Genomic DNA, 18,485 nt, shown 5'->3' with positions numbered 1-18,485 from the left:
CAGAAACACGCCATGGAGGTTTTGCTAGGGAAGACAGTGGCAGCAGTGCTGGCGTCTCACGTCCCATAGGCTGAGCAGTCAAAAAGAAATAGCGGAACATACTTTTCCTGTGTCGAGTTTTAGCTCTTCTCACGGACGTTTCCGTGGTCGTTGTGTTGTGGCTCTGGGCTCGAAGCGACAGGCGAAAATGAGTCAACAGTGACACGTACGTGTTTCAATGAATGGCAGGGCCTTAATAAAGATAGATGAAACGGCGGTTGGGGTAGTGGAGTCCTGAAGCGGCCGTATTGCGCGGGCAATAAGCTCACCAAGTTAGACTGTTATTATGCTAATAACGAGGGGGCTGTGGGTTCGATCCCACCAAGGGCTATTCCATTTTGTTTCCCTAAAAGGCAAATCCCAAGTGATCTGTACAAGGACTAAGGCGTCCGCCCGTCTGGCGACGTTCTCGCCAACTTGTATGCCACGCCAAAGACACGGGTCCATGCCCGATCACCGAAATTCGACAGCGTTGGGCGTGGTTAGTACTCAGGTGGGTGACCAGCTAGGAAGTCCGCGAGCTATTGGTTTCTTCAGTTTTGCCTTTTTCCTTAGTTTTTGAGTCTGCTGCGCGGAAATCCTGCGGTCCAGCACGCTGACACCTCTCTTGCTTCTCGGTACGCACAGGGGCGAACCTGCGGCCACTGTCAAATGAAAGAGTCCGTTGTGTGTTTGTCGATTTGGCGTCTCCCAGTCGTTTCTAGCGCCAGTCCTCTACATATACGGCCATTTGCAAGCGTCAGCTTTCGCGTCAGCCGAGCAAAGTCGAGACAAGTCGACACATGAGGACACACGATGCTGTGAATCGTAATCCGCACTAGCCTTCGCGGAGCGAGACGAGGGGTGGAGGAAAACCATTCGTACCACAACTGTTCGGAAATTCGAAGATCAAGTAGCGTTGAACACACTCTCCTGAGTAAAGGAGACAACTTCCGTGTGGTGTCCGGGTTTCGAACCCGGATCAGCTACTTGGGAAGCAACCACGCTGACCGACACACCACCACTGCCTTCCCCTACAAGCTGTTTGCGCCGTGATGTGTCGCCTTCCCTCCTGGCGCCAGAGGACGAAGGCTATCTCGCTGTAGGCGCTCAACGCCGAGTGGAAGGCGAACACATCTGAACCCGTTTTCCTGGTGCTGCTAGGGCGATATACTGTGACTAGGCGCAGAACTGACTTCCACTGAAGAAATCTGCCCTTTAATGCACATCAGGGCCAACACGAAATTTCTAATATGAAGTACTCACTGACGATCCAAAGACGTTTCAGTACGTATGCGTCGGTACCGCCGGGGCAGTGCCTAAGTATTGTAAAGTGAAGGTGACAGTTCGATCCTCACACGAAGTATTTCATTGGCTTCCCACGAGTACGTAATGCACAGCGTGGCTGTTCCTAGGAAACGGCCTTAGATGCCGTTTGCTAATATCTGCTTTCTTTTGCGTCAATGTGGAAATTATCCTATTACTAAATACAGTTGTGCTGGTTACAGTTCAAACTGGATACGACGGAAGAGCGCGGGATGCGTTTCCTACGCCACATCTGACATTGCGCCTTAAATATTGTAAGACTGACATAATTCCGTCCTACCGAAAAAAGAAACAGATTTCGCAGTCAGGTTCTTGAGATAATGCTAGAGACGGAAGTCACTGGGGCTGTTGTCTCACACGTCAGATTGGCCGAGCGGTCTAAGGCGCCAGATTTAAGCTCTGGTTCCCGAAAGGGAGCGTGGGTTCGAACCCCACATCTGACAATGCATTTTAATCATTCAGAAACTAACCTACTCCATTCATGTTGTAGAACAAGTAAATTACGCAGAAACACGCCATGGAGGTTTTGCTAGGGAAGACAGTGGCAGCAGTGCTGGCGTCTCACGTCCCATAGGCTGAGCAGTCAAAAAGAAATAGCGGAACATACTTTTCCTGTGTCGAGTTTTAGCTCTTCTCACGGACGTTTCCGTGGTCGTTGTGTTGTGGCTCTGGGCTCGAAGCGACAGGCGAAAATGAGTCAACAGTGACACGTACGTGGTTCAATGAATGGCAGGGCCTTAATAAAGATAGATGAAACGGCGGTTGGGGTAGTGGAGTCCTGAAGCGGCCGTATTGCGCGGGCAATAAGCTCACCAAGTTAGACTGTTATTATGCTAATAACGAGGGGGCTGTGGGTTCGATCCCACCAAGGGCTATTCCATTTTGTTTCCCTAAAAGGCAAATCCCAAGTGATCTGTACAAGGACTAAGGCGTCCGCCCGTCTGGCGACGTTCTCGCCAACTTGTATGCCACGCCAAAGACACGGGTCCATGCCCGATCACCGAAATTCGACAGCGTTGGGCGTGGTTAGTACTCAGGTGGGTGACCAGCTAGGAAGTCCGCGAGCTATTGGTTTCTTCAGTTTTGCCTTTTTCCTTAGTTTTTGAGTCTGCTGCGCGGAAATCCTGCGGTCCAGCACGCTGACACCTCTCTTGCTTCTCGGTACGCACAGGGGCGAACCTGCGGCCACTGTCAAATGAAAGAGTCCGTTGTGTGTTTGTCGATTTGGCGTCTCCCAGTCGTTTCTAGCGCCAGTCCTCTACATATACGGCCATTTGCAAGCGTCAGCTTTCGCGTCAGCCGAGCAAAGTCGAGACAAGTCGACACATGAGGACACACGTTGCTGTGAATCGTAATCCGCACTAGCCTTCGCGGAGCGAGACGAGGGGTGGAGGAAAACCATTCGTACCACAACTGTTCGGAAATTCGAAGATCAAGTAGCGTTGAACACACTCTCCTGAGTAAAGGAGACAACTTCCGTGTGGTGTCCGGGTTTCGAACCCGGATCAGCTACTTGGGAAGCAACCACGCTGACCGACACACCACCACTGCCTTCCCCTACAAGCTGTTTGCGCCGTGATGTGTCGCCTTCCCTCCTGGCGCCAGAGGACGAAGGCTATCTCGCTGTAGGCGCTCAACGCCGAGTGGAAGGCGAACACATCTGAACCCGTTTTCCTGGTGCTGCTAGGGCGATATACTGTGACTAGGCGCAGAACTGACTTCCACTGAAGAAATCTGCCCTTTAATGCACATCAGGGCCAACACGAAATTTCTAATATGAAGTACTCACTGACGATCCAAAGACGTTTCAGTACGTATGCGTCGGTACCGCCGGGGCAGTGCCTAAGTATTGTAAAGTGAAGGTGACAGTTCGATCCTCACACGAAGTATTTCATTGGCTTCCCACGAGTACGTAATGCACAGCGTGGCTGTTGCTAGGAAACGGCCTTAGATGCCGTTTGCTAATATCTGCTTTCTTTTGCGTCAATGTGGAAATTATCCTATTACTAAATACAGTTGTGCTGGTTACAGTTCAAACTGGATACGACGGAAGAGCGCGGGATGCGTTTCCTACGCCACATCTGACATTGCGCCTTAAATATTGTAAGACTGACATAATTCCGTCCTACCGAAAAAAGAAACAGATTTCGCAGTCAGGTTCTTGAGATAATGCTAGAGACGGAAGTCACTGGGGCTGTTGTCTCACACGTCAGATTGGCCGAGCGGTCTAAGGCGCCAGATTTAAGCTCTGGTTCCCGAAAGGGAGCGTGGGTTCGAACCCCACATCTGACAATGCATTTTAATCATTCAGAAACTAACCTACTCCATTCATGTTGTAGAACAAGTAAATTACGCAGAAACACGCCATGGAGGTTTTGCTAGGGAAGACAGTGGCAGCAGTGCTGGCGTCTCACGTCCCATAGGCTGAGCAGTCAAAAAGAAATAGCGGAACATACTTTTCCTGTGTCGAGTTTTAGCTCTTCTCACGGACGTTTCCGTGGTCGTTGTGTTGTGGCTCTGGGCTCGAAGCGACAGGCGAAAATGAGTCAACAGTGACACGTACGTGGTTCAATGAATGGCAGGGCCTTAATAAAGATAGATGAAACGGCGGTTGGGGTAGTGGAGTCCTGAAGCGGCCGTATTGCGCGGGCAATAAGCTCACCAAGTTAGACTGTTATTATGCTAATAACGAGGGGGCTGTGGGTTCGATCCCACCAAGGGCTATTCCATTTTGTTTCCCTAAAAGGCAAATCCCAAGTGATCTGTACAAGGACTAAGGCGTCCGCCCGTCTGGCGACGTTCTCGCCAACTTGTATGCCACGCCAAAGACACGGGTCCATGCCCGATCACCGAAATTCGACAGCGTTGGGCGTGGTTAGTACTCAGGTGGGTGACCAGCTAGGAAGTCCGCGAGCTATTGGTTTCTTCAGTTTTGCCTTTTTCCTTAGTTTTTGAGTCTGCTGCGCGGAAATCCTGCGGTCCAGCACGCTGACACCTCTCTTGCTTCTCGGTACGCACAGGGGCGAACCTGCGGCCACTGTCAAATGAAAGAGTCCGTTGTGTGTTTGTCGATTTGGCGTCTCCCAGTCGTTTCTAGCGCCAGTCCTCTACATATACGGCCATTTGCAAGCGTCAGCCGAGCAAAGTCGAGACAAGTCGACACATGAGGACACACGATGCTGTGAATCGTAATCCGCACTAGCCTTCGCGGAGCGAGACGAGGGGTGGAGGAAAACCATTCGTACCACAACTGTTCGGAAATTCGAAGATCAAGTAGCGTTGAACACACTCTCCTGAGTAAAGGAGACAACTTCCGTGTGGTGTCCGGGTTTCGAACCCGGATCAGCTACTTGGGAAGCAACCACGCTGACCGACACACCACCACTGCCTTCCCCTACAAGCTGTTTGCGCCGTGATGTGTCGCCTTCCCTCCTGGCGCCAGAGGACGAAGGCTATCTCGCTGTAGGCGCTCAACGCCGAGTGGAAGGCGAACACATCTGAACCCGTTTTCCTGGTGCTGCTAGGGCGATATACTGTGACTAGGCGCAGAACTGACTTCCACTGAAGAAATCTGCCCTTTAATGCACATCAGGGCCAACACGAAATTTCTAATATGAAGTACTCACTGACGATCCAAAGACGTTTCAGTACGTATGCGTCGGTACCGCCGGGGCAGTGCCTAAGTATTGTAAAGTGAAGGTGACAGTTCGATCCTCACACGAAGTATTTCATTGGCTTCCCACGAGTACGTAATGCACAGCGTGGCTGTTGCTAGGAAACGGCCTTAGATGCCGTTTGCTAATATCTGCTTTCTTTTGCGTCAATGTGGAAATTATCCTATTACTAAATACAGTTGTGCTGGTTACAGTTCAAACTGGATACGACGGAAGAGCGCGGGATGCGTTTCCTACGCCACATCTGACATTGCGCCTTAAATATTGTAAGACTGACATAATTCCGTCCTACCGAAAAAAGAAACAGATTTCGCAGTCAGGTTCTTGAGATAATGCTAGAGACGGAAGTCACTGGGGCTGTTGTCTCACACGTCAGATTGGCCGAGCGGTCTAAGGCGCCAGATTTAAGCTCTGGTTCCCGAAAGGGAGCGTGGGTTCGAACCCCACATCTGACAATGCATTTTAATCATTCAGAAACTAACCTACTCCATTCATGTTGTAGAACAAGTAAATTACGCAGAAACACGCCATGGAGGTTTTGCTAGGGAAGACAGTGGCAGCAGTGCTGGCGTCTCACGTCCCATAGGCTGAGCAGTCAATAAGAAATAGCGGAACATACTTTTCCTGTGTCGAGTTTTAGCTCTTCTCACGGACGTTTCCGTGGTCGTTGTGTTGTGGCTCTGGGCTCGAAGCGACAGGCGAAAATGAGTCAACAGTGACACGTACGTGTTTCAATGAATGGCAGGGCCTTAATAAAGATAGATGAAACGGCGGTTGGGGTAGTGGAGTCCTGAAGCGGCCGTATTGCGCGGGCAATAAGCTCACCAAGTTAGACTGTTATTATGCTAATAACGAGGGGGCTGTGGGTTCGATCCCACCAAGGGCTATTCCATTTTGTTTCCCTAAAAGGCAAATCCCAAGTGATCTGTACAAGGACTAAGGCGTCCGCCCGTCTGGCGACGTTCTCGCCAACTTGTATGCCACGCCAAAGACACGGGTCCATGCCCGATCACCGAAATTCGACAGCGTTGGGCGTGGTTAGTACTCAGGTGGGTGACCAGCTAGGAAGTCCGCGAGCTATTGGTTTCTTCAGTTTTGCCTTTTTCCTTAGTTTTTGAGTCTGCTGCGCGGAAATCCTGCGGTCCAGCACGCTGACACCTCTCTTGCTTCTCGGTACGCACAGGGGCGAACCTGCGGCCACTGTCAAATGAAAGAGTCCGTTGTGTGTTTGTCGATTTGGCGTCTCCCAGTCGTTTCTAGCGCCAGTCCTCTACATATACGGCCATTTGCAAGCGTCAGCCGAGCAAAGTCGAGACAAGTCGACACATGAGGACACACGTTGCTGTGAATCGTAATCCGCACTAGCCTTCGCGGAGCGAGACGAGGGGTGGAGGAAAACCATTCGTACCACAACTGTTCGGAAATTCGAAGATCAAGTAGCGTTGAACACACTCTCCTGAGTAAAGGAGACAACTTCCGTGTGGTGTCCGGGTTTCGAACCCGGATCAGCTACTTGGGAAGCAACCACGCTGACCGACACACCACCACTGCCTTCCCCTACAAGCTGTTTGCGCCGTGATGTGTCGCCTTCCCTCCTGGCGCCAGAGGACGAAGGCTATCTCGCTGTAGGCGCTCAACGCCGAGTGGAAGGCGAACACATCTGAACCCGTTTTCCTGGTGCTGCTAGGGCGATATACTGTGACTAGGCGCAGAACTGACTTCCACTGAAGAAATCTGCCCTTTAATGCACATCAGGGCCAACACGAAATTTCTAATATGAAGTACTCACTGACGATCCAAAGACGTTTCAGTACGTATGCGTCGGTACCGCCGGGGCAGTGCCTAAGTATTGTAAAGTGAAGGTGACAGTTCGATCCTCACACGAAGTATTTCATTGGCTTCCCACGAGTACGTAATGCACAGCGTGGCTGTTCCTAGGAAACGGCCTTAGATGCCGTTTGCTAATATCTGCTTTCTTTTGCGTCAATGTGGAAATTATCCTATTACTAAATACAGTTGTGCTGGTTACAGTTCAAACTGGATACGACGGAAGAGCGCGGGATGCGTTTCCTACGCCACATCTGACATTGCGCCTTAAATATTGTAAGACTGACATAATTCCGTCCTACCGAAAAAAGAAACAGATTTCGCAGTCAGGTTCTTGAGATAATGCTAGAGACGGAAGTCACTGGGGCTGTTGTCTCACACGTCAGATTGGCCGAGCGGTCTAAGGCGCCAGATTTAAGCTCTGGTTCCCGAAAGGGAGCGTGGGTTCGAACCCCACATCTGACAATGCATTTTAATCATTCAGAAACTAACCTACTCCATTCATGTTGTAGAACAAGTAAATTACGCAGAAACACGCCATGGAGGTTTTGCTAGGGAAGACAGTGGCAGCAGTGCTGGCGTCTCACGTCCCATAGGCTGAGCAGTCAAAAAGAAATAGCGGAACATACTTTTCCTGTGTCGAGTTTTAGCTCTTCTCACGGACGTTTCCGTGGTCGTTGTGTTGTGGCTCTGGGCTCGAAGCGACAGGCGAAAATGAGTCAACAGTGACACGTACGTGGTTCAATGAATGGCAGGGCCTTAATAAAGATAGATGAAACGGCGGTTGGGGTAGTGGAGTCCTGAAGCGGCCGTATTGCGCGGGCAATAAGCTCACCAAGTTAGACTGTTATTATGCTAATAACGAGGGGGCTGTGGGTTCGATCCCACCAAGGGCTATTCCATTTTGTTTCCCTAAAAGGCAAATCCCAAGTGATCTGTACAAGGACTAAGGCGTCCGCCCGTCTGGCGACGTTCTCGCCAACTTGTATGCCACGCCAAAGACACGGGTCCATGCCCGATCACCGAAATTCGACAGCGTTGGGCGTGGTTAGTACTCAGGTGGGTGACCAGCTAGGAAGTCCGCGAGCTATTGGTTTCTTCAGTTTTGCCTTTTTCCTTAGTTTTTGAGTCTGCTGCGCGGCATTCCTGCGGTCCAGCACGCTGACACCTCTCTTGCTTCTCGGTACGCACAGGGGCGAACCTGCGGCCACTGTCAAATGAAAGAGTCCGTTGTGTGTTTGTCGATTTGGCGTCTCCCAGTCGTTTCTAGCGCCAGTCCTCTACATATACGGCCATTTGCAAGCGTCAGCTTTCGCGTCAGCCGAGCAAAGTCGAGACAAGTCGACACATGAGGACACACGTTGCTGTGAATCGTAATCCGCACTAGCCTTCGCGGAGCGAGACGAGGGGTGGAGGAAAACCATTCGTACCACAACTGTTCGGAAATTCGAAGATCAAGTAGCGTTGAACACACTCTCCTGAGTAAAGGAGACAACTTCCGTGTGGTGTCCGGGTTTCGAACCCGGATCAGCTACTTGGGAAGCAACCACGCTGACCGACACACCACCACTGCCTTCCCCTACAAGCTGTTTGCGCCGTGATGTGTCGCCTTCCCTCCTGGCGCCAGAGGACGAAGGCTATCTCGCTGTAGGCGCTCAACGCCGAGTGGAAGGCGAACACATCTGAACCCGTTTTCCTGGTGCTGCTAGGGCGATATACTGTGACTAGGCGCAGAACTGACTTCCACTGAAGAAATCTGCCCTTTAATGCACATCAGGGCCAACACGAAATTTCTAATATGAAGTACTCACTGACGATCCAAAGACGTTTCAGTACGTATGCGTCGGTACCGCCGGGGCAGTGCCTAAGTATTGTAAAGTGAAGGTGACAGTTCGATCCTCACACGAAGTATTTCATTGGCTTCCCACGAGTACGTAATGCACAGCGTGGCTGTTGCTAGGAAACGGCCTTAGATGCCGTTTGCTAATATCTGCTTTCTTTTGCGTCAATGTGGAAATTATCCTATTACTAAATACAGTTGTGCTGGTTACAGTTCAAACTGGATACGACGGAAGAGCGCGGGATGCGTTTCCTACGCCACATCTGACATTGCGCCTTAAATATTGTAAGACTGACATAATTCCGTCCTACCGAAAAAAGAAACAGATTTCGCAGTCAGGTTCTTGAGATAATGCTAGAGACGGAAGTCACTGGGGCTGTTGTCTCACACGTCAGATTGGCCGAGCGGTCTAAGGCGCCAGATTTAAGCTCTGGTTCCCGAAAGGGAGCGTGGGTTCGAACCCCACATCTGACAATGCATTTTAATCATTCAGAAACTAACCTACTCCATTCATGTTGTAGAACAAGTAAATTACGCAGAAACACGCCATGGAGGTTTTGCTAGGGAAGACAGTGGCAGCAGTGCTGGCGTCTCACGTCCCATAGGCTGAGCAGTCAAAAAGAAATAGCGGAACATACTTTTCCTGTGTCGAGTTTTAGCTCTTCTCACGGACGTTTCCGTGGTCGTTGTGTTGTGGCTCTGGGCTCGAAGCGACAGGCGAAAATGAGTCAACAGTGACACGTACGTGGTTCAATGAATGGCAGGGCCTTAATAAAGATAGATGAAACGGCGGTTGGGGTAGTGGAGTCCTGAAGCGGCCGTATTGCGCGGGCAATAAGCTCACCAAGTTAGACTGTTATTATGCTAATAACGAGGGGGCTGTGGGTTCGATCCCACCAAGGGCTATTCCATTTTGTTTCCCTAAAAGGCAAATCCCAAGTGATCTGTACAAGGACTAAGGCGTCCGCCCGTCTGGCGACGTTCTCGCCAACTTGTATGCCACGCCAAAGACACGGGTCCATGCCCGATCACCGAAATTCGACAGCGTTGGGCGTGGTTAGTACTCAGGTGGGTGACCAGCTAGGAAGTCCGCGAGCTATTGGTTTCTTCAGTTTTGCCTTTTTCCTTAGTTTTTGAGTCTGCTGCGCGGAAATCCTGCGGTCCAGCACGCTGACACCTCTCTTGCTTCTCGGTACGCACAGGGGCGAACCTGCGGCCACTGTCAAATGAAAGAGTCCGTTGTGTGTTTGTCGATTTGGCGTCTCCCAGTCGTTTCTAGCGCCAGTCCTCTACATATACGGCCATTTGCAAGCGTCAGCCGAGCAAAGTCGAGACAAGTCGACACATGAGGACACACGATGCTGTGAATCGTAATCCGCACTAGCCTTCGCGGAGCGAGACGAGGGGTGGAGGAAAACCATTCGTACCACAACTGTTCGGAAATTCGAAGATCAAGTAGCGTTGAACACACTCTCCTGAGTAAAGGAGACAACTTCCGTGTGGTGTCCGGGTTTCGAACCCGGATCAGCTACTTGGGAAGCAACCACGCTGACCGACACACCACCACTGCCTTCCCCTACAAGCTGTTTGCGCCGTGATGTGTCGCCTTCCCTCCTGGCGCCAGAGGACGAAGGCTATCTCGCTGTAGGCGCTCAACGCCGAGTGGAAGGCGAACACATCTGAACCCGTTTTCCTGGTGCTGCTAGGGCGATATACTGTGACTAGGCGCAGAACTGACTTCCACTGAAGAAATCTGCCCTTTAATGCACATCAGGGCCAACACGAAATTTCTAATATGAAGTACTCACTGACGATCCAAAGACGTTTCAGTACGTATGCGTCGGTACCGCCGGGGCAGTGCCTAAGTATTGTAAAGTGAAGGTGACAGTTCGATCCTCACACGAAGTATTTCATTGGCTTCCCACGAGTACGTAATGCACAGCGTGGCTGTTGCTAGGAAACGGCCTTAGATGCCGTTTGCTAATATCTGCTTTCTTTTGCGTCAATGTGGAAATTATCCTATTACTAAATACAGTTGTGCTGGTTACAGTTCAAACTGGATACGACGGAAGAGCGCGGGATGCGTTTCCTACGCCACATCTGACATTGCGCCTTAAATATTGTAAGACTGACATAATTCCGTCCTACCGAAAAAAGAAACAGATTTCGCAGTCAGGTTCTTGAGATAATGCTAGAGACGGAAGTCACTGGGGCTGTTGTCTCACACGTCAGATTGGCCGAGCGGTCTAAGGCGCCAGATTTAAGCTCTGGTTCCCGAAAGGGAGCGTGGGTTCGAACCCCACGTCTGACAATGCATTTTAATCATTCAGAAACTAACCTACTCCATTCATGTTGTAGAACAAGTAAATTACGCAGAAACACGCCATGGAGGTTTTGCTAGGGAAGACAGTGGCAGCAGTGCTGGCGTCTCACGTCCCATAGGCTGAGCAGTCAAAAAGAAATAGCGGAACATACTTTTCCTGTGTCGAGTTTTAGCTCTTCTCACGGACGTTTCCGTGGTCGTTGTGTTGTGGCTCTGGGCTCGAAGCGACAGGCGAAAATGAGTCAACAGTGACACGTACGTGTTTCAATGAATGGCAGGGCCTTAATAAAGATAGATGAAACGGCGGTTGGGGTAGTGGAGTCCTGAAGCGGCCGTATTGCGCGGGCAATAAGCTCACCAAGTTAGACTGTTATTATGCTAATAACGAGGGGGCTGTGGGTTCGATCCCACCAAGGGCTATTCCATTTTGTTTCCCTAAAAGGCAAATCCCAAGTGATCTGTACAAGGACTAAGGCGTCCGCCCGTCTGGCGACGTTCTCGCCAACTTGTATGCCACGCCAAAGACACGGGTCCATGCCCGATCACCGAAATTCGACAGCGTTGGGCGTGGTTAGTACTCAGGTGGGTGACCAGCTAGGAAGTCCGCGAGCTATTGGTTTCTTCAGTTTTGCCTTTTTCCTTAGTTTTTGAGTCTGCTGCGCGGAAATCCTGCGGTCCAGCACGCTGACACCTCTCTTGCTTCTCGGTACGCACAGGGGCGAACCTGCGGCCACTGTCAAATGAAAGAGTCCGTTGTGTGTTTGTCGATTTGGCGTCTCCCAGTCGTTTCTAGCGCCAGTCCTCTACATATACGGCCATTTGCAAGCGTCAGCCGAGCAAAGTCGAGACAAGTCGACACATGAGGACACACGATGCTGTGAATCGTAATCCGCACTAGCCTTCGCGGAGCGAGACGAGGGGTGGAGGAAAACCATTCGTACCACAACTGTTCGGAAATTCGAAGATCAAGTAGCGTTGAACACACTCTCCTGAGTAAAGGAGACAACTTCCGTGTGGTGTCCGGGTTTCGAACCCGGATCAGCTACTTGGGAAGCAACCACGCTGACCGACACACCACCACTGCCTTCCCCTACAAGCTGTTTGCGCCGTGATGTGTCGCCTTCCCTCCTGGCGCCAGAGGACGAAGGCTATCTCGCTGTAGGCGCTCAACGCCGAGTGGAAGGCGAACACATCTGAACCCGTTTTCCTGGTGCTGCTAGGGCGATATACTGTGACTAGGCGCAGAACTGACTTCCACTGAAGAAATCTGCCCTTTAATGCACATCAGGGCCAACACGAAATTTCTAATATGAAGTACTCACTGACGATCCAAAGACGTTTCAGTACGTATGCGTCGGTACCGCCGGGGCAGTGCCTAAGTATTGTAAAGTGAAGGTGACAGTTCGATCCTCACACGAAGTATTTCATTGGCTTCCCACGAGTACGTAATGCACAGCGTGGCTGTTGCTAGGAAACGGCCTTAGATGCCGTTTGCTAATATCTGCTTTCTTTTGCGTCAATGTGGAAATTATCCTATTACTAAATACAGTTGTGCTGGTTACAGTTCAAACTGGATACGACGGAAGAGCGCGGGATGCGTTTCCTACGCCACATCTGACATTGCGCCTTAAATATTGTAAGACTGACATAATTCCGTCCTACCGAAAAAAGAAACAGATTTCGCAGTCAGGTTCTTGAGATAATGCTAGAGACGGAAGTCACTGGGGCTGTTGTCTCACACGTCAGATTGGCCGAGCGGTCTAAGGCGCCAGATTTAAGCTCTGGTTCCCGAAAGGGAGCGTGGGTTCGAACCCCACGTCTGACAATGCATTTTAATCATTCAGAAACTAACCTACTCCATTCATGTTGTAGAACAAGTAAATTACGCAGAAACACGCCATGGAGGTTTTGCTAGGGAAGACAGTGGCAGCAGTGCTGGCGTCTCACGTCCCATAGGCTGAGCAGTCAAAAAGAAATAGCGGAACATACTTTTCCTGTGTCGAGTTTTAGCTCTTCTCACGGACGTTTCCGTGGTCGTTCTGTTGTGGCTCTGGGCTCGAAGCGACAGGCGAAAATGAGTCAACAGTGACACGTACGTGGTTCAATGAATGGCAGGGCCTTAATAAAGATAGATGAAACGACGGTTGGGGTAGTGGAGTCCTGAAGCGGCCGTATTGCGCGGGCAATAAGCTCACCAAGTTAGACTGTTATTATGCTAATAACGAGGGGGCTGTGGGTTCGATCCCACCAAGGGCTATTCCATTTTGTTTCCCTAAAAGGCAAATCCCAAGTGATCTGTACAAGGACTAAGGCGTCCGCCCGTCTGGCGACGTTCTCGCCAACTTGTATGCCACGCCAAAGACACGGGTCCATGCCCGATCACCGAAATTCGACAGCGTTGGGCGTGGTTAGTACTCAGGTGGGTGACCAGCTAGGAAGTCCGCGAGCTATTGGTTTCTTCAGTTTTGCCTTTTTCCTTAGTTTTTGAGTCTGCTGCGCGGAAATCCTGCGGTCCAGCACGCTGACACCTCTCTTGCTTCTCGGTACGCACAGGGGCGAACCTGCGGCCACTGTCAAATGAAAGAGTCCGTTGTGTGTTTGTCGATTTGGCGTCTCCCAGTCGTTTCTAGCGCCAGTCCTCTACATATACGGCCATTTGCAAGCGTCAGCCGAGCAAAGTCGAGACAAGTCGACACATGAGGACACACGTTGCTGTGAATCGTAATCCGCACTAGCCTTCGCGGAGCGAGACGAGGGGTGGAGGAAAACCATTCGTACCACAACTGTTCGGAAATTCGAAGATCAAGTAGCGTTGAACACACTCTCCTGAGTAAAGGAGACAACTTCCGTGTGGTGTCCGGGTTTCGAACCCGGATCAGCTACTTGGGAAGCAACCACGCTGACCGACACACCACCACTGCCTTCCCCTACAAGCTGTTTGCGCCGTGATGTGTCGCCTTCCCTCCTGGCGCCAGAGGACGAAGGCTATCTCGCTGTAGGCGCTCAACGCCGAGTGGAAGGCGAACACATCTGAACCCGTTTTCCTGGTGCTGCTAGGGCGATATACTGTGACTAGGCGCAGAACTGACTTCCACTGAAGAAATCTGCCCTTTAATGCACATCAGGGCCAACACGAAATTTCTAATATGAAGTACTCACTGACGATCCAAAGACGTTTCAGTACGTATGCGTCGGTACCGCCGGGGCAGTGCCTAAGTATTGTAAAGTGAAGGTGACAGTTCGATCCTCACACGAAGTATTTCATTGGCTTCCCACGAGTACGTAATGCACAGCGTGGCTGTTGCTAGGAAACGGCCTTAGATGCCGTTTGCTAATATCTGCTTTCTTTTGCGTCAATGTGGAAATTATCCTATTACTAAATACAGTTGTGCTGGTTACAGTTCAAACTGGATACGACGGAAGAGCGCGGGATGCGTTTCCTACGCCACATCTGACATTGCGCCTTAAATATTGTAAGACTGACATAATTCCGTCCTACCGAAAAAAGAAACAGATTTCGCAGTCAGGTTCTTGAGATAATGCTAGAGACGGAAGTCACTGGGGCTGTTGTCTCACACGTCAGATTGGCCGAGCGGTCTAAGGCGCCAGATTTAAGCTCTGGTTCCCGAAAGGGAGCGTGGGTTCGAACCCCACGTCTGACAATGCATTTTAATCATTCAGAAACTAACCTACTCCATTCATGTTGTAGAACAAGTAAATTACGCAGAAACACGCCATGGAGGTTTTGCTAGGGAAGACAGTGGCAGCAGTGCTGGCGTCTCACGTCCCATAGGCTGAGCAGTCAAAAAGAAATAGCGGAACATACTTTTCCTGTGTCGAGTTTTAGCTCTTCTCACGGACGTTTCCGTGGTCGTTGTGTTGTGGCTCTGGGCTCGAAGCGACAGGCGAAAATGAGTCAACAGTGACACGTACGTGGTTCAATGAATGGCAGGGCCTTAATAAAGATAGATGAAACGGCGGTTGGGGTAGTGGAGTCCTGAAGCGGCCGTATTGCGCGGGCAATAAGCTCACCAAGTTAGACTGTTATTATGCTAATAACGAGGGGGCTGTGGGTTCGATCCCACCAAGGGCTATTCCATTTTGTTTCCCTAAAAGGCAAATCCCAAGTGATCTGTACAAGGACTAAGGCGTCCGCCCGTCTGGCGACGTTCTCGCCAACTTGTATGCCACGCCAAAGACACGGGTCCATGCCCGATCACCGAAATTCGACAGCGTTGGGCGTGGTTAGTACTCAGGTGGGTGACCAGCTAGGAAGTCCGCGAGCTATTGGTTTCTTCAGTTTTGCCTTTTTCCTTAGTTTTTGAGTCTGCTGCGCGGAAATCCTGCGGTCCAGCACGCTGACACCTCTCTTGCTTCTCGGTACGCACAGGGGCGAACCTGCGGCCACTGTCAAATGAAAGAGTCCGTTGTGTGTTTGTCGATTTGGCGTCTCCCAGTCGTTTCTAGCGCCAGTCCTCTACATATACGGCCATTTGCAAGCGTCAGCCGAGCAAAGTCGAGACAAGTCGACACATGAGGACACACGTTGCTGTGAATCGTAATCCGCACTAGCCTTCGCGGAGCGAGACGAGGGGTGGAGGAAAACCATTCGTACCACAACTGTTCGGAAATTCGAAGATCAAGTAGCGTTGAACACACTCTCCTGAGTAAAGGAGACAACTTCCGTGTGGTGTCCGGGTTTCGAACCCGGATCAGCTACTTGGGAAGCAACCACGCTGACCGACACACCACCACTGCCTTCCCCTACAAGCTGTTTGCGCCGTGATGTGTCGCCTTCCCTCCTGGCGCCAGAGGACGAAGGCTATCTCGCTGTAGGCGCTCAACGCCGAGTGGAAGGTGAACACATCTGAACCCGTTTTCCTGGTGCTGCTAGGGCGATATACTGTGACTAGGCGCAGAACTGACTTCCACTGAAGAAATCTGCCCTTTAATGCACATCAGGGCCAACACGAAATTTCTAATATGAAGTACTCACTGACGATCCAAAGACGTTTCAGTACGTATGCGTCGGTACCGCCGGGGCAGTGCCTAAGTATTGTAAAGTGAAGGTGACAGTTCGATCCTCACACGAAGTATTTCATTGGCTTCCCACGAGTACGTAATGCACAGCGTGGCTGTTGCTAGGAAACGGCCTTAGATGCCGTTTGCTAATATCTGCTTTCTTTTGCGTCAATGTGGAAATTATCCTATTACTAAATACAGTTGTGCTGGTTACAGTTCAAACTGGATACGACGGAAGAGCGCGGGATGCGTTTCCTACGCCACATCTGACATTGCGCCTTAAATATTGTAAGACTGACATAATTCCGTCCTACCGAAAAAAGAAACAGATTTCGCAGTCAGGTTCTTGAGATAATGCTAGAGACGGAAGTCACTGGGGCTGTTGTCTCACACGTCAGATTGGCCGAGCGGTCTAAGGCGCCAGATTTAAGCTCTGGTTCCCGAAAGGGAGCGTGGGTTCGAACCCCACATCTGACAATGCATTTTAATCATTCAGAAACTAACCTACTCCATTCATGTTGTAGAACAAGTAAATTACGCAGAAACACGCCATGGAGGTTTTGCTAGGGAAGACAGTGGCAGCAGTGCTGGCGTCTCACGTCCCATAGGCTGAGCAGTCAAAAAGAAATAGCGGAACATACTTTTCCTGTGTCGAGTTTTAGCTCTTCTCACGGACGTTTCCGTGGTCGTTGTGTTGTGGCTCTGGGCTCGAAGCGACAGGCGAAAATGAGTCAACAGTGACACGTACGTGGTTCAATGAATGGCAGGGCCTTAATAAAGATAGATGAAACGGCGGTTGGGGTAGTGGAGTCCTGAAGCGGCCGTATTGCGCGGGCAATAAGCTCACCAAGTTAGACTGTTATTATGCTAATAACGAGGGGGCTGTGGGTTCGATCCCACCAAGGGCTATTCCATTTTGTTTCCCTAAAAGGCAAATCCCAAGTGATCTGTACAAGGACTAAGGCGTCCGCCCGTCTGGCGACGTTCTCGCCAACTTGTATGCCACGCCAAAGACACGGGTCCATGCCCGATCACCGAAATTCGACAGCGTTGGGCGTGGTTAGTACTCAGGTGGGTGACCAGCTAGGAAGTCCGCGAGCTATTGGTTTCTTCAGTTTTGCCTTTTTCCTTAGTTTTTGAGTCTGCTGCGCGGAAATCCTGCGGTCCAGCACGCTGACACCTCTCTTGCTTCTCGGTACGCACAGGGGCGAACCTGCGGCCACTGTCAAATGAAAGAGTCCGTTGTGTGTTTGTCGATTTGGCGTCTCCCAGTCGTTTCTAGCGCCAGTCCTCTACATATACGGCCATTTGCAAGCGTCAGCCGAGCAAAGTCGAGACAAGTCGACACATGAGGACACACGTTGCTGTGAATCGTAATCCGCACTAGCCTTCGCGGAGCGAGACGAGGGGTGGAGGAAAACCATTCGTACCACAACTGTTCGGAAATTCGAAGATCAAGTAGCGTTGAACACACTCTCCTGAGTAAAGGAGACAACTTCCGTGTGGTGTCCGGGTTTCGAACCCGGATCAGCTACTTGGGAAGCAACCACGCTGACCGACACACCACCACTGCCTTCCCCTACAAGCTGTTTGCGCCGTGATGTGTCGCCTTCCCTCCTGGCGCCAGAGGACGAAGGCTATCTCGCTGTAGGCGCTCAACGCCGAGTGGAAGGCGAACACATCTGAACCCGTTTTCCTGGTGCTGCTAGGGCGATATACTGTGACTAGGCGCAGAACTGACTTCCACTGAAGAAATCTGCCCTTTAATGCACATCAGGGCCAACACGAAATTTCTAATATGAAGTACTCACTGACGATCCAAAGACGTTTCAGTACGTATGCGTCGGTACCGCCGGGGCAGTGCCTAAGTATCGTAAAGTGAAGGTGACAGTTCGATCCTCACACGAAGTATTTCATTGGCTTCCCACGAGTACGTAATGCACAGCGTGGCTGTTGCTAGGAAACGGCCTTAGATGCCGTTTGCTAATATCTGCTTTCTTTTGCGTCAATGTGGAAATTATCCTATTACTAAATACAGTTGTGCTGGTTACAGTTCAAACTGGATACGACGGAAGAGCGCGGGATGCGTTTCCTACGCCACATCTGACATTGCGCCTTAAATATTGTAAGACTGACATAATTCCGTCCTACCGAAAAAAGAAACAGATTTCGCAGTCAGGTTCTTGAGATAATGCTAGAGACGGAAGTCACTGGGGCTGTTGTCTCACACGTCAGATTGGCCGAGCGGTCTAAGGCGCCAGATTTAAGCTCTGGTTCCCGAAAGGGAGCGTGGGTTCGAACCCCACATCTGACAATGCATTTTAATCATTCAGAAACTAACCTACTCCATTCATGTTGTAGAACAAGTAAATTACGCAGAAACACGCCATGGAGGTTTTGCTAGGGAAGACAGTGGCAGCAGTGCTGGCGTCTCACGTCCCATAGGCTGAGCAGT

General features: G+C 50.7%; 10 non-coding genes across 10 annotated transcripts; all 10 read left to right on the top strand.

The window, feature by feature from the left end:
- The first annotated feature begins 1,703 nt into the window (after nucleotides 1-1,703).
- Nucleotides 1,704-1,787, top strand: Trnal-uaa (transfer RNA leucine (anticodon UAA)). Its single transcript has one exon. It is a non-coding gene; the product is annotated as a tRNA-Leu (tRNA).
- A 1,765-nt stretch (nucleotides 1,788-3,552) lies between these two features.
- On the top strand, nucleotides 3,553-3,636 carry Trnal-uaa (transfer RNA leucine (anticodon UAA)). Its single transcript has one exon. It is a non-coding gene; the product is annotated as a tRNA-Leu (tRNA).
- A 1,753-nt stretch (nucleotides 3,637-5,389) lies between these two features.
- On the top strand, nucleotides 5,390-5,473 carry Trnal-uaa (transfer RNA leucine (anticodon UAA)). Its single transcript has one exon. It is a non-coding gene; the product is annotated as a tRNA-Leu (tRNA).
- Nucleotides 5,474-7,226: 1,753 nt separating this feature from the next.
- Trnal-uaa (transfer RNA leucine (anticodon UAA)) lies at nucleotides 7,227-7,310 on the top strand. Its single transcript has one exon. It is a non-coding gene; the product is annotated as a tRNA-Leu (tRNA).
- A 1,765-nt stretch (nucleotides 7,311-9,075) lies between these two features.
- On the top strand, nucleotides 9,076-9,159 carry Trnal-uaa (transfer RNA leucine (anticodon UAA)). The gene has a single exon. It is a non-coding gene; the product is annotated as a tRNA-Leu (tRNA).
- Nucleotides 9,160-10,912: 1,753 nt separating this feature from the next.
- Trnal-uaa (transfer RNA leucine (anticodon UAA)) lies at nucleotides 10,913-10,996 on the top strand. The gene has a single exon. It is a non-coding gene; the product is annotated as a tRNA-Leu (tRNA).
- A 1,753-nt stretch (nucleotides 10,997-12,749) lies between these two features.
- Trnal-uaa (transfer RNA leucine (anticodon UAA)) lies at nucleotides 12,750-12,833 on the top strand. The gene has a single exon. It is a non-coding gene; the product is annotated as a tRNA-Leu (tRNA).
- Nucleotides 12,834-14,586: 1,753 nt separating this feature from the next.
- On the top strand, nucleotides 14,587-14,670 carry Trnal-uaa (transfer RNA leucine (anticodon UAA)). Its single transcript has one exon. It is a non-coding gene; the product is annotated as a tRNA-Leu (tRNA).
- Nucleotides 14,671-16,423: 1,753 nt separating this feature from the next.
- On the top strand, nucleotides 16,424-16,507 carry Trnal-uaa (transfer RNA leucine (anticodon UAA)). Its single transcript has one exon. It is a non-coding gene; the product is annotated as a tRNA-Leu (tRNA).
- Nucleotides 16,508-18,260: 1,753 nt separating this feature from the next.
- Nucleotides 18,261-18,344, top strand: Trnal-uaa (transfer RNA leucine (anticodon UAA)). The gene has a single exon. It is a non-coding gene; the product is annotated as a tRNA-Leu (tRNA).
- Nucleotides 18,345-18,485: the final 141 nt, after the last annotated feature.

Source organism: Schistocerca gregaria, chromosome 7 (assembly GCF_023897955.1).
Source record: "Schistocerca gregaria isolate iqSchGreg1 chromosome 7, iqSchGreg1.2, whole genome shotgun sequence".
NCBI lineage: Eukaryota > Metazoa > Arthropoda > Insecta > Orthoptera > Acrididae > Schistocerca > Schistocerca gregaria.
The sequence above is the reverse complement of the archived record's forward strand: the minus strand, read 5'-3'. Positions and strand labels throughout refer to the sequence as shown.